The 12,182-nt window shown below is 51.9% G+C and overlaps 1 protein-coding gene across 5 annotated transcripts in view; it reads right to left on the bottom strand.

Annotated features, from left to right (window-relative positions):
• The window catches only part of Pak4 (p21 (RAC1) activated kinase 4), a 41,813-nt gene extending 30,535 nt beyond the window's left edge, over positions 1-11,278 (bottom strand). The window contains exon 1 of one of the 5 annotated variants that reach the window (XM_004859093.3): positions 11,068-11,278. The gene's annotated coding sequence lies outside the window, so the exon portion shown is untranslated. Of the gene's footprint in view, positions 1-4,179; positions 6,147-11,067 lie in introns of those variants that run through there. The other 4 variants (XM_004859094.3, XM_021239681.2, XM_087191156.1 and 1 more) reach the window with 4 other exon arrangements.
• Between the last annotated feature and the right edge of the window lie 904 nt (positions 11,279-12,182).

Here is a 12,182-nt window from a genome sequence, read left to right as displayed (position 1 = left end):
TGCCACAAGAGTGCTAAACAGCAGCCAGCCAGGCTGAGGAGCTGCAGGCCAGTGCAAAGAGGTCTGGGGGGGGGGGGTCCCCGGCCATGGGAGGCCTGAGACCTGTCCCCCTTCCCTGGCAGTGGGAGCCAGGGAAACATCTGTAGCAGGAAGGGTCCTACTCTAACCTCAAATGCATCTTCTGTTCTCCACCTCTGTCTCTCACAAGGATGGTGACTTTGCTGACCTGCTAGGGGGTGCTAGGTATCCCCAGCTCCTGCCACCCCTATGAGGTAGGGCTGGGCCTTGGCTCCTTCCCACCACACTTCAGGGAGACCCCAGCAGGGCTGCTTCCCACATCCCTGAGCCTGTTCCTTGATAATTAAACCATAAGCTGATTAGTCAAAGAAAACCTTTAATTAGCCCTTGAAATCATTCAGGAAAATTACAGCCTCCTCTCTGGGCACCCTGCCCACCCTCTGCCAGGGCCTAAGGGCGATGCCAGGAAAAAGGTAGGGAATGGGGGGGGGTGCGCCCCCACCCCTGCTGTGCAGTCCTCTCTCTACAAGACTAAATCTAGGGAGCCAGATGCCTGGTAGCAGAGGAAGGCACAGACCCCTGCCATGTAATGAAGCACCCCAGAATAAATCCAATGGGAGTAGGGTGGAAGACACTTCACTGAAGGACACTGAGGAAGACAAGTCAGTAGGGAGGCATACCACGTTCATGGACTGGGAGCCTTAGGGTGTGTGTGTGTGTGTGTGTAGAGACACTGACTGACAAGCTACTCCTCAAGAACAGCCAAGACACTCTGTAAGGAGAACAGCAGGAGGGCTAGCGCTCTCTGTAATCAAGACTTAGAGACTAAAGAAATAGAACACCGTGGTACTGATGGGAACAAACAGCCCAAGAAACGAAGAGGGTACCCAGAGACAGCCCTGCTTAGGCAGAGATGTGCTGCGTGGTACGGGCAGGGTGGGGAAGGTCAGCCTGTTTCTCATCACTGGTGCCTGGGTGATGGGGTGCATGTGGGAAATATGCTACAGATGCAACCTCATCCACAGACCCACACATACCAACAATAAGAGTTAAATGGGAAAAGCAGAGCTGTAACCAAAATGAATGACAAATGGGTAAAATTAAGCTCTTCTGTCCATCAAAGGACATAATATAGAAGTGAAAAGACAAGCCACCTTGGAAAGTAAGTGTACTGCCTTAGAAGCAAAGGCTTTCCTCTGGAATCCAGGATTTAACTCAGAAATTTTCTAAGAAATAAAAAAAGGCCAGACAGCATAAAGGAAACTCAGGCAAGTGACCTGACTCAACCCTTTGGGTGAGGAGTTTCGAAGAACCCAGAGAAGCTGCTCGCCCGCCCAGGGAAATGCCCTTCCATGTGAGGAGACCACAGAGCTGCTCAGCACCAGCCTGCAGGACATATGGAGGACACCCTCATGCCACGTTCACCTCCGCATCTGGGAAATGGGTCAGATGAGGCTCCAGGAAGGGCTGGGCTGCAGCCTGGGAGCACTGCACAGGGCACAGGGCGGCAGCACACATCTCAACTAGCCCTCCCTACTAATCAGCCTCAAGAGGACAGCCCGCGCCTGGCGTCATGTCAGGCCTTTGGCCTCCAAGTAGGTGAGCCCCAGACAGCGAAGGCCAGGAGACAGGCTCCACTGGACAGCACCCAGGTCTGTTTATCCACTCGTGTCCTTCTGGAGGTCACAACAGGCCAGCGTGTCTTTGTTGGAAAAAAAAATAAACAATCTCCTTTATATTTATATCCCAGGCGCCATGAATAAACAGAGGAACAGAACTCCAGGGCCGCCCTAGACCACCTGACAAGCCTCAGTCTAGACAGGAAGATACTGAGGCACGTGGAGCCTGGAGTGGCTGTCAAGATTCAAACCCAGACCAACTGAGACCTGACCCTCGGTGTTCTTTCAGTTACTCAAAGGCCCCTATCCTCTCCTACCTGAGAACTTCCACATGAGCAGATGCTTTGGCCCTTAAGTACCTATATCATCTATCTCCTCCCTCCACCTTAGCTAGCTAGGCCAGCTCGTCCTTCACATTTCCTCCTCAGGAAAGCCTGCCTGCCTGCCTCTGCCCACCATGGGTTCCCCATCTGGCACTATGGCAATGACCCTCAGCTGTCATAGGTGGTGAATGATGAAGAAACTATGGCCCACCAAGCCTTGGGAACAGAGCAAGGGACAGGGTGACCACCATTTCCTTCCACTCCTACCCTCACCTCTATGAAGGTATGCTGCAGGAGGGAAGCACCATAAACCAACTGTAAGTAGCTCTATTATCATAGGGAAGGTGTGGCCAGAGAAAGACAGCTGTGGGTAGGAGGGGTAGGGACCAGCAGGGTGGGGGACAATCAACAGTGACTTCCCTGAAGGGATGGATGGGCAGTGATGCCAACAGAGGAAGCAGCAACAACAAAGGCCCTGAGGCAGGACCCAGCCTGGAATGTCCCAGGAAATGTGAGATAGATAGATAGACCACATATGTGACAGGAGAGGAAGGTGGCCTGACTAAGGAGTTACAACAAAAAGTGCTAGGTACCAAGTATTCAGAAGGGACAGCAACAGGTGTTTGAGGTTTGCACTATAGAGGAACGCACAGGAAGAGTCAGGACAAGGGCAAGTTTGGGGGTCAAGCAAGAGGAAGGGATGCCTGGTATTGAGACAGGATCCCTGGGGAAAGACAGGGGCTTGGGAGTCAACAGTCTTGTTTCCTTTCCTTGTCTCTGTGTCACTCCTCAGTTAAGGTCTGTGTCCCCTACTGGGTGGAGCTCAGAATAGACTGCTGGTGTCTGGGTCTCCGACCCCAGCCCAGACCCCAGCACAGGCCCAGCAAGGATTAAGCACAACTCCTCATCACCCAAGGGGTGAGAGCTGGAATGCACAGGGACAGAGAAGACAACGGGAGGGATCTGTCCCAGCGATAACCAACATAATGCTTTTGCAGGGGAAGAGAACAGAAATGAGCCTACGATCCCAGCACTCAGGAGGCTGACAGCACCGAGTGCTGCTGAGGATGCAGACTTAGCCATGGCTACTGGATGCACATGGCTCTGTCACTTTGGGAATGTGCTCAGCGGGTCCACTCTGCCCCTGCTCGGCAATGCACTCCTGGACAAATGGGGACACAGAAAGGGACATGGGAGATGCCTACACAGACCAGAGTCACATCAGCGCAGCAGAAGTTGGAGAAACAGATGCTACACAGCACCAAAGATGCAGGAACTGCGTACACCTGCAGCCACCTGGAGGGGTGGCACAAACCCAGGATGAAAGATGCTAGATACAGACACAGACTGATTCCTGGAAGACTCCATTATGTGAAGTTCAAAGGCAGGCAAATGGCATTCTGTAGTTCTGAGAAGCACAATGAATGCTAAAAGCTATCAGGAAGCAAGGAGCCCATGGCCACCAAGGTCAGAGTGGTCATCACAGAGGTCATAATTGGGAGGGATCAAGGGAGGATGGAGGGCTCCAGGGTATTGTGTTCTGTCTTCCTCTAGGTGGGGATGAAGTGTTTGTCTACTTTACAATCCTTTGCTAAACTCATGTGTGCAGTAGGCATATTATATTTGACAGCTATTAGAAGTTCTTGTAAAGAAACAGAATCATTAGGGCTGGGGATTTAGCTCAGTGGTTCCGGCGCCTGCCATGAAAGCACAAGGTCCTGAGTTCGATCCTCAGTACCAAAAAAAAAAAAAAGAAAAGAAATAGAATTGTAAATATACGATATATACACACATACATACACATAGCAGGGCCAGGGAATTAGCTCAGTGGTTCCACTGCCTGCCTCGCAAGCACAAGGTCCCGAGTTCAATCCCCGGTACCAAAAAAAAAAAAAAGAAATTTGGGCCGGGGATTTAGCTCAGTGGTTTCGTTGCCTGCTGCGCAAGCACAAGGACCCGAGTTCGATCTCCAGTACCAAAAAAAAAAAAAAATATATATATATATATATATATATATATATACATACACACACACATACACACACACACACACACACACACACACACATATAGCATTTTGGAATCAACCCAGGCCAGGCTACTGTGGAAGACTGGGGAAGGGCTGACAGGGCTACAGAGGCCCTGTGGGCAGCAGGAAGGAGGGGTCCCTCAGGACAGAGGGACAAGGACTGCCTACAGGTGGCTGCAGGGGTCCTCACCTGGGGGATGAGTCTGCAGAGGATCCAGCAGCCCACAGGGTCCTATTTTCTCCCCATTTCCAGCCGTGACTGCTGACTCGGGGGACAGGAGAAGGAGGCCCTGGCATCTCCCTCTGCTCAGAATGGCAGGCCACTTTCTCTTGCATGGGAGTGCTGAAAGCACCTTCCAACTGAGGAAGCAAACACGAAACCACACACAATGCTGCTTTATCAGGAATTGCCAGGGCTGGGCAAAGGGAGGGACTGGCGGGGAGGCTCTCTGTGTGAGGACCTTGCCCATGCCTCCACCTGCCAAGGTGTCCCTCACAGGTCCACTGCAGGCTTCCTGGAATGAAGATTGGAGAGGGGGCGTGGCCTGACAGGGAGGGAGGAAGGGCCTTCCCAGTGATAGGAGTAGCAGAGGGAGGGGCCACAGGGATTAGGAGCCAAGACCTCCTGAGTCCAAATCCAAACCCTGCTTGCTCTGTGACCAGGCAGGTGAGTCTCCCAGGTTCTGAATTTCCTCCTCTATTAAAAGGAGATAATAATGATACCTATGTCCCAGGGGCTGATGGGAGGGGCTCGTAAATTAGTTCAAGGAAAGCACTTAGGACAGTGCCTGCCAATATTAATAACTGAGAGTAATAAATAACACTTTGAGTACTGAGGCCAGCAACTAATGATCTCTGACATTGTATTCTGCCTACTGCATATGAATTTATATCCTCAAAACAACCCTACAAGGAGGCACCATTATTATTCCCATTGGACAGATAAGGTCTTCAAGGCACAGACAGGCACAGTGACTTGACTGGGGTCACACAACTGCTAGTAAGTGACAAAGCTGGCTCCACAGTCTATATCTTCCACCTCTACACCATACAGGTTAAGAGCTCCAGAATGGAACCAGAAAGGCCTGGGTTCAAAGCTTAGATCTGTTACTTGCTCGCTGTGAGCTTATAGTCTGTGCCTCAGTTTCCCCTACTCAGAGAAATGAAAATGATCAGGTATAGACAACTCTCAGAAAAGATCACTCAGATGGCTTTCAACAACCCAAATATGCTCCACTTTACTCAATGAAATCAGAACAATGATGACTGGCAAAGCTCACAATGTCACATTCTACCCTGTCCACATTGGTGAGGGTATGGTGGCATCTGACACTGGAGTGGGAGTGTAAACTGGCACCATGTGGGGCAGTTTGGAACGTGCTGGCAGAGCTAAGGGGCACCCATCTCGGACCCATGAGCCCACTTTCATAGGTGTCCCCAGCTGCGCTCACACCTGGTGCAGCCCTGTTCACAACAGGGAAAGACTGGCTCGGACTGCAGTAAAGAGGGTTAGCAGGGCACATACACACACCACGGGACACGGGAGGATGAGGACACGCTCTGTCCTGACCCAGAACTTTGATGTGAAAATGCAAAGGGCAGGATGGACACAACCAAGGAAGTTGGCCCCACTTTAGCAAAAACAAAGGGGCAGGGAGTGCACCTGCAGGCACAAACACAGCAAGAGAGAAAGAAAAGAAACAGGGACCACCGAGGACCACTGCTTTGTCTCTGGGAAGGGCACCGGCAGCCAGAGGAAGGACTGGCTCACCGCTCTAGATCCTTTTAGGCTGTGTGCGGTTTTTCAGTGATTATGTAGGGGACTAGGTAATCCACCCACATGCAGCAAAATGTGCCTTCTTAAAATGAAAACGCAGGAGAAGAGAAATGAGGTCAATAGCACCGGGTCCTCAGGGTCTGTGTGCAGAGCCTGGCAACAGTGCTCGTAAGGCACACTGAGCAGGAAATGTCGGAAGCCTGTCACTGCAGCTCCACTACTGGCCTAGGAGCCCGAGGGACAGGGTGCCAGGGGATGGCAACTGTTAAGCCATTAAGTTCAATGCTTACCAAGAGCTCTCCCAAAGCTTACCATACCCAGCACCAGGCTGAGTGCTTTACATGCGTGATCCCTTTAAATCCTCCCTCAGCACCCAGGGGAGCTGCAAACACCCCATCTGCCAGTGGATGAGCCTTGTGCTCTCTCCAGGGGGATCCCGGGGTGGGGTGGGGGGTGGGGGTGTAAGGGATCTGTGTAGCCCAACTGGCAGGAAGTTTTCATTGTCCCTCTGGTCCCTGGGGAGGAGCAGGCTAGGACCAGAGGGCCCGGAGACAGGGTGCAATGAATGAAGGTTTCTGTCGCTTTTGCCACAGCTGGCTCCCCTGAGGCCTGGGAGAGTTCCCCTTCTGGCCTCCCTTGGGCCCCTTCAACCCTCTGGTGGGCCAAGGCATTTGGAAGACAATGAGGCCTGGCCCTGGATGAGTGGCTGGGGTGGGAAAGGTCTCATTTCCCTAGCCATGACTTGGAAGGAGACAGTTTCCTGCTGGCAGCATCTGTGGGAGATGGGAGAAACAGCTGCTGGGGATACCCCTGACCGGCGTCTGGCCAGGAAGTCTAGCTCGGCCTGGGCCAACAGGCCAAGGAGGGGTGAGGCCACACACAGGAAAGGCCAGAGGGTATGGGGCGGGGGGAGGGGGGGTGCCCAGAGGCTGCCCTAGTCAACAGGTGCCCAGGGAGTTTCTATCTAAAAAGGAGCCTGGGTAAAAACCAAGTCACTGCTTCCAAGTCACTAGAGGGCGGCTGTGATGAGCAGGGACTCTGGAGCCCTAGGTCCAGGTTCAAATCCTACTTCTGTCATTTGCTTCCTGTGTGCCCTTACGCAAGTCACATAACTCTGGGTCTCCCTCTTCTCACCTCCAAAGTAGGCTCAGTAATAAGTACCTAATTCATAGGCTGTCATGAAGATCATGGCAGTTAAATATAGGTAAAATACAACCTCGGCAGCACATCAAACCTTCCCCGGCCATCACTGGCATCCTACCCATGACCTGCTCCTCCCACAGCAGCCAGAGCAACCTTCACAAAGGGAAACCAGATGTTGCTCAAGGCCTACAATGATTTCCTGTTATACACAGACCAAAACCCACACTCTTTACCTCTGTCCATTAGCCTTGCTTCGTCTTTTCCATCCTCCCCTCGAGACTGCAAGCCCCACTCAGCCACACTAGTTGCTAAGATGGTCTTGGAACACCCAAGCTCACGTGGATCTCAAGGCACTTGCCCTACCTGTTTTATTTTTTTACCTCCTTTCTAGGCCTGGCTAGAGCGTCTTTCTCATCAAGTGGATGTCCCTTTCCCCAGAAAGCCCTTGTTGACGACCCAGCCTGAGTAAGGAGCTTCCCATGGATTCCTGCAGGCCCTGGCTTCCCCCTTGCCCTGATCTCTCTGGGCTGTTGTCTGGAGACAGCAGATCTGTGGCCTGCTAGGGTCTGTGTTGGTCACCACTAGGACCAACAAGCACAGGCAGAGTGTAACAGGGCCATGCTCAACCCTCTCCTGCCTTCTCCTCCTTCCTCCTTCCTCCTTCCTCCTTCCCAAGTTCAAGTCAGTCCAGGCCCTTTCCAAATGTCAGACCTGCATCCATGAAACAAGGAGAGCTGAGTCAAGGCTGTGGTCACTGTCCTACATGCCTAGAGGATAAAGGTCAAAGCCTTTGCCAGCTGAGTCCTCTGATAATGTGGGTCTTGGTGGGTGTCAGGCCCCAGTGAGAGTAGTCATGTGAATGTCTACACTGCTGGTGTGGGGTGGGGTCCCTAAAGCCACCTCAAGGCAGAATAAATCCCTTCAGCCAGGGCCACACACTGCCCAAAGCAGGTTAAGAAATGAGGGAAACTTTAAGCACTGCTGAGAAGCACAGGAGAACAACCACTTTGGAGACCAGCTTTGTAGCATCTGGGAAAGCTTTGAGGCCCAGCACGGCTACTGGGAGGCAGCTGCCCAAGACAGACTCTGGCCATAGTATACAAGGCCATATACAAGTATACAAGGAAGAACATTCTAGAATGTTCATCACAGCACCATTATAGGGCCAACAGGAAACCACCCAAATGACAACCAAAAGGGGAATAGACAACTCCTGTGTGACACAATCTCAAAAAAGAAAATCTCAACAAGGAAAGCAAATGACCTGTCCTAGACCTAAACACATTCACGTGGAGTAATAACCAAACTTTAATGAGAGCAAAAGAAGCAAGCTACAGAAACCCATGTTTATGGTGACATCGTTTCCACGCACTGTGACAGGGCAGTGGTTGGCCCTGGTTGGCTGTGAGTCTCCCAGGGGCTTCCAAAGTTCGAAGGCTGGCCCCACCTGGACCATGGGAGTTTACCTCCCAATCCCTGCGGGAGGCCTGGGCCCAGCAGACTCTAGTGCTCTCCAGGTGACTGCAGTGTGGAGCCAGCGTGGAGAACTGTTGCTTTATTGTTTGTGAATACATTCAAGGGGAAAAAAGCTGTAGCAATGCTGACCACCAAATCCAGCCAAATCCAGGCTGCCAGGGGAAAGAGGAGGGAAGGCAGGAGAGAAGGAAGAATGGAGAAGCCCCTGGGCCTTTATTTAACCAAATCCATAATGGGTTCTGTCCCAGGCCCCTCGCAGGATGTCTCACTGTTATGATATTGAAAGTTCTATTTTTTTTGCTTTGTTCATAAGGAACAAAACTGGCAAATAAGAAAGCACCTGACCAAGGTCCCAACCTGGTAAGTGACAAGGCAGGGATCTGAACATGGGTTTGCAGTGGCAAAGTCCTAAACCTCCATATCGGAGCCAAGCTGGCACTGTGAAACTCAGCCTGGGCGGCCTCACAGGGTTCCCTGGCAGTGTGCCGACTCCCAGACCCTGCCAGGGCCAGTTGGGGGCGGGGCAGCTGTGGAGAAGCCAGGAGGCAAGTGGAGAGAGGCCCTTCCTGCTGGGGTGGCAGCTGCAGTGGCAGCGAGACTAATGTTTACACAGTGCCTTTACATGCCAGGCCTTGGACCAAGCACTCTGTACTGTCCTCATGGTGATTCTACAGGGCAGCCTCTGTCACTATGCCCATTCCGCAGAGGAGGAAACCAAGGCTCACACAAGCAATTCATCATCCCTCCCTTTCTTCTACTGCCCCCAGGCTGAGCCTCTCAGGGTGTCACCATGAGCACACAGGTGACATGCTGCCTCCAGGTCCCACCTCTGCACAAGTTCCTCGCCTCCCGGCACACCCAGGGGCTCTGCACACACAGCTCCTTCCACCTGGCTGCCCCTTCCAGTCCTTCCTACTCACCCTTGAGGGCTTCCTCAAGGGGTTTTCCCAGCCACAGAGGCCTCAGGCCAGGCCCAAGGTACTGAGCTCTCCCAGCAGCACTGGCTGAGGATCTACGGGTCTCATCCCTTGCTGCAGTCCCAGCACCCAGCACAGTCCCTGACAGTCACACACGATCAACACAGCATTCTCTGCAGCAGGGCAGCACTCCGAGGGCACCCACATTACAGCAGAGGAGGCAGACAATAGCAAACATGCACCCCAGGACAGAGTGCAGGGCTGGGAAGCCAAGAGAGGGACACAGGGGACCCGATCGCAGTGAGAGCCAGGGTGGCCCAGGTCTGGCTGTGAGAGTGACACTTGAGAGAGAGGGGGCAGAGGGATAGGAAGGTCAAAGCCCTGGAAGGAGGCTTAAGTCTAAAGGTGGAAGAGTTTGGGAAGCACAGGGAGAGCAGCAGGAAAGGAGTTAGGAGCCACTGGAGATCAAAGTGGGAACTTGAGGCTGTTAAGAACAGAGCACACCCAAGTCTGCTCAGGGACGGCCTCCCCTGCCAGAAGCCCATCAGACTCACTGGACTCTGGGCCACCCACGGACATCCCACTCCCAGTGGCCCATGGGAACCACCCCTCCCAGGTCACACCCTTCCATGGAGGCCAAACAGACACTCTGTTCCGGCCCAGGGAGCGGCTGGGGCTGGCGCTGCTTCCAGTAACAGACCCACTGGGAAGCAGACAATGTGGCAGCTGGGGGCAGGAGCTCTGGAATCATCCAGACCCAGTTTTGAATTTGCCTCTGTTCTCAGCAGAAGGTCTCCTCTGAGCCTTGCTTTTTCTGTCTGCGGAGTGGGTTTACCTCTAGTACTCACTTTACAAGATTGGGGCAGAGTGAAACAAGACCAGGCACAGAGGGCACAGAGCATCGTGAACCCTCATTAAACATTAAACAACATTAAGATTCTTTGAGAGGCAGGAAGTGGAAGAAAGACTCTGGACCAGAGCTCCAGAGTGGGAATCCCTGCCCCACAATTTACTCATTAGCTGAACTTGGGCAAATCACTTAACTTCTTAATAACAGGTTAAGACCCTACAAGGTTGTAGGGAGGACTAAATGAGTATATATTAAAGCGGTGACGCCTTGAGCACAAGGTCTAGCACAAGGTCAGTGCTTTATGAGTGTTTGCTATTTCATCACTATTTGTGGAAGGGGGCTCCTCTTCTACCGCCACCAGGCAGCACATTCTTCTAGACGCCCCTGCCCCTCCTCCCCAACAATTTGGCCCCTTCGGGTTTTAGCTATGGACCCACCAGAACATCGAGATGTCGGATTTTGACTTCAATCTCCTCTTGCCACGCCCCACCTTTGATCGCTTAAAAGACGCCCCCCAACCTAAAACTCATTCATCTGTTCCTCTGGTTGCCTCCTTTAAACTTCCAATCCACCGCCCCCGTGGTAGTGACCTCTGACCCTTCCAGGAGCACCCTTCCCACAAATTACTAACTTTGAGTCCTTTCTACTTTGAGACCCGTTCCGATCCCCTCCAAACGTGCCCCTACTTCAATTTTCAAACTTTGCACTCCCCTTCGCCATGCCCCCTTCCCTAGTTTAAACGCAGATCTCGTCTACGCCTCGCTCCCCTCACGGTTGACCCCCGACCCTACCGACACGACCCTTCCCTCCCAGACTAAACTTTGACCCTTGCGGCCCCGCCCCCTTTCGCGTGAACACTCTCCCACTGCCAGAGCCCAGACTACCCGAAACCCCTGTCCAGACCGCCTAACCTACCAGCTCGGCACCACAGTCGCTCACAGCGTAGCTATCCGGCCGGGAATTCCGCGCCCTCGAGCCGGGTTCAGCTCTCTGGCGCCGCCGCCACCGCGGTTACCGCGGCTGCCATGTTGAATCTCCAACGAACATCCGGGGCTTTCCCCCCCTCACCGCCCACCAGTCCCCATAGCAACGGCGCTGACCAGGCCGGGTGGGTGGGGGGGGCAGGGTTCGTGCAGGGGAGGAGCTGCGCTCCAGGCAGCGCCAGCTTCAGCCTCCGATTAGTGCAGATTGTCCAATCAGAGACCTTGGGCATAAAATGACAAGCGGGGATTGGAAAATTTGGAAAAGGTATGGGGCGCTGACTCTTGATCCACTAGAATTTTTAAAGAGAAATTGACCATTTTCTTATCTCACAGACTCCCTTCTCCCGAAAGGAGTTGAGGGGTGGAAAACAGTAATAGGTTATAATGGCCCAAACAGTTCTTAAGCACCTTCAGGCACATGGCTAAGCGCTTTACTTGGGTTAGCTGGATACTACAATTGATATCCATTTTGGAGATGAACTGAGGCTCAAGCAGAGAAATTAGCTAGTTTATGATCACAAGAAGTAGCTAATAAGTTTGGAATGATGATTGGTTTGAGCCTGGAAGCCTGGCACTATTGTACCTTAATCTTTTTAGTAGGTTTTAAAGAAAGTAATTAGTCAAACAATTGAAAAATAAAAATACACATAAACTAATAAACCCAGGGGACGGGGATTTAGCTCAGTGGTTCCGCTGCCTGCCTCACAAGCGCAAGGTCCTGAGTTCCATCCCCGGTACCAAAAATAAGTAAATAAACTCAGACATCTATGATCTTACTCCCTGGACTCCAGCTTTCTTATTCTTCCTAAAAAAAAAAAAAAAAAAAAAAAAAAAATCAGATGTAGTGGGCACTTCATTAATCTCTATGGAAACCATGAATGAGTGACTGATGATGAGGTATTTTCTTTTTACATTTACCTATTTTTTTCTATTATGAGAACCAGAAGCACACATTTCTAAAGAACGTTGTATCTTGTAAAAACAAGATGATACATATCATCAGTATCTTTCTATGTCATTAAATATTCTTCAAGAAAATTATTATTA

This window comes from Heterocephalus glaber, unplaced genomic scaffold (assembly GCF_053883595.1).
Source record: "Heterocephalus glaber isolate CG9 unplaced genomic scaffold, H.glaber_assembly_v1.0 deba00001561, whole genome shotgun sequence".
Classification (NCBI taxonomy): domain Eukaryota; kingdom Metazoa; phylum Chordata; class Mammalia; order Rodentia; family Bathyergidae; genus Heterocephalus; species Heterocephalus glaber.
The sequence above is the reverse complement of the archived record's forward strand: the minus strand, read 5'-3'. Positions and strand labels throughout refer to the sequence as shown.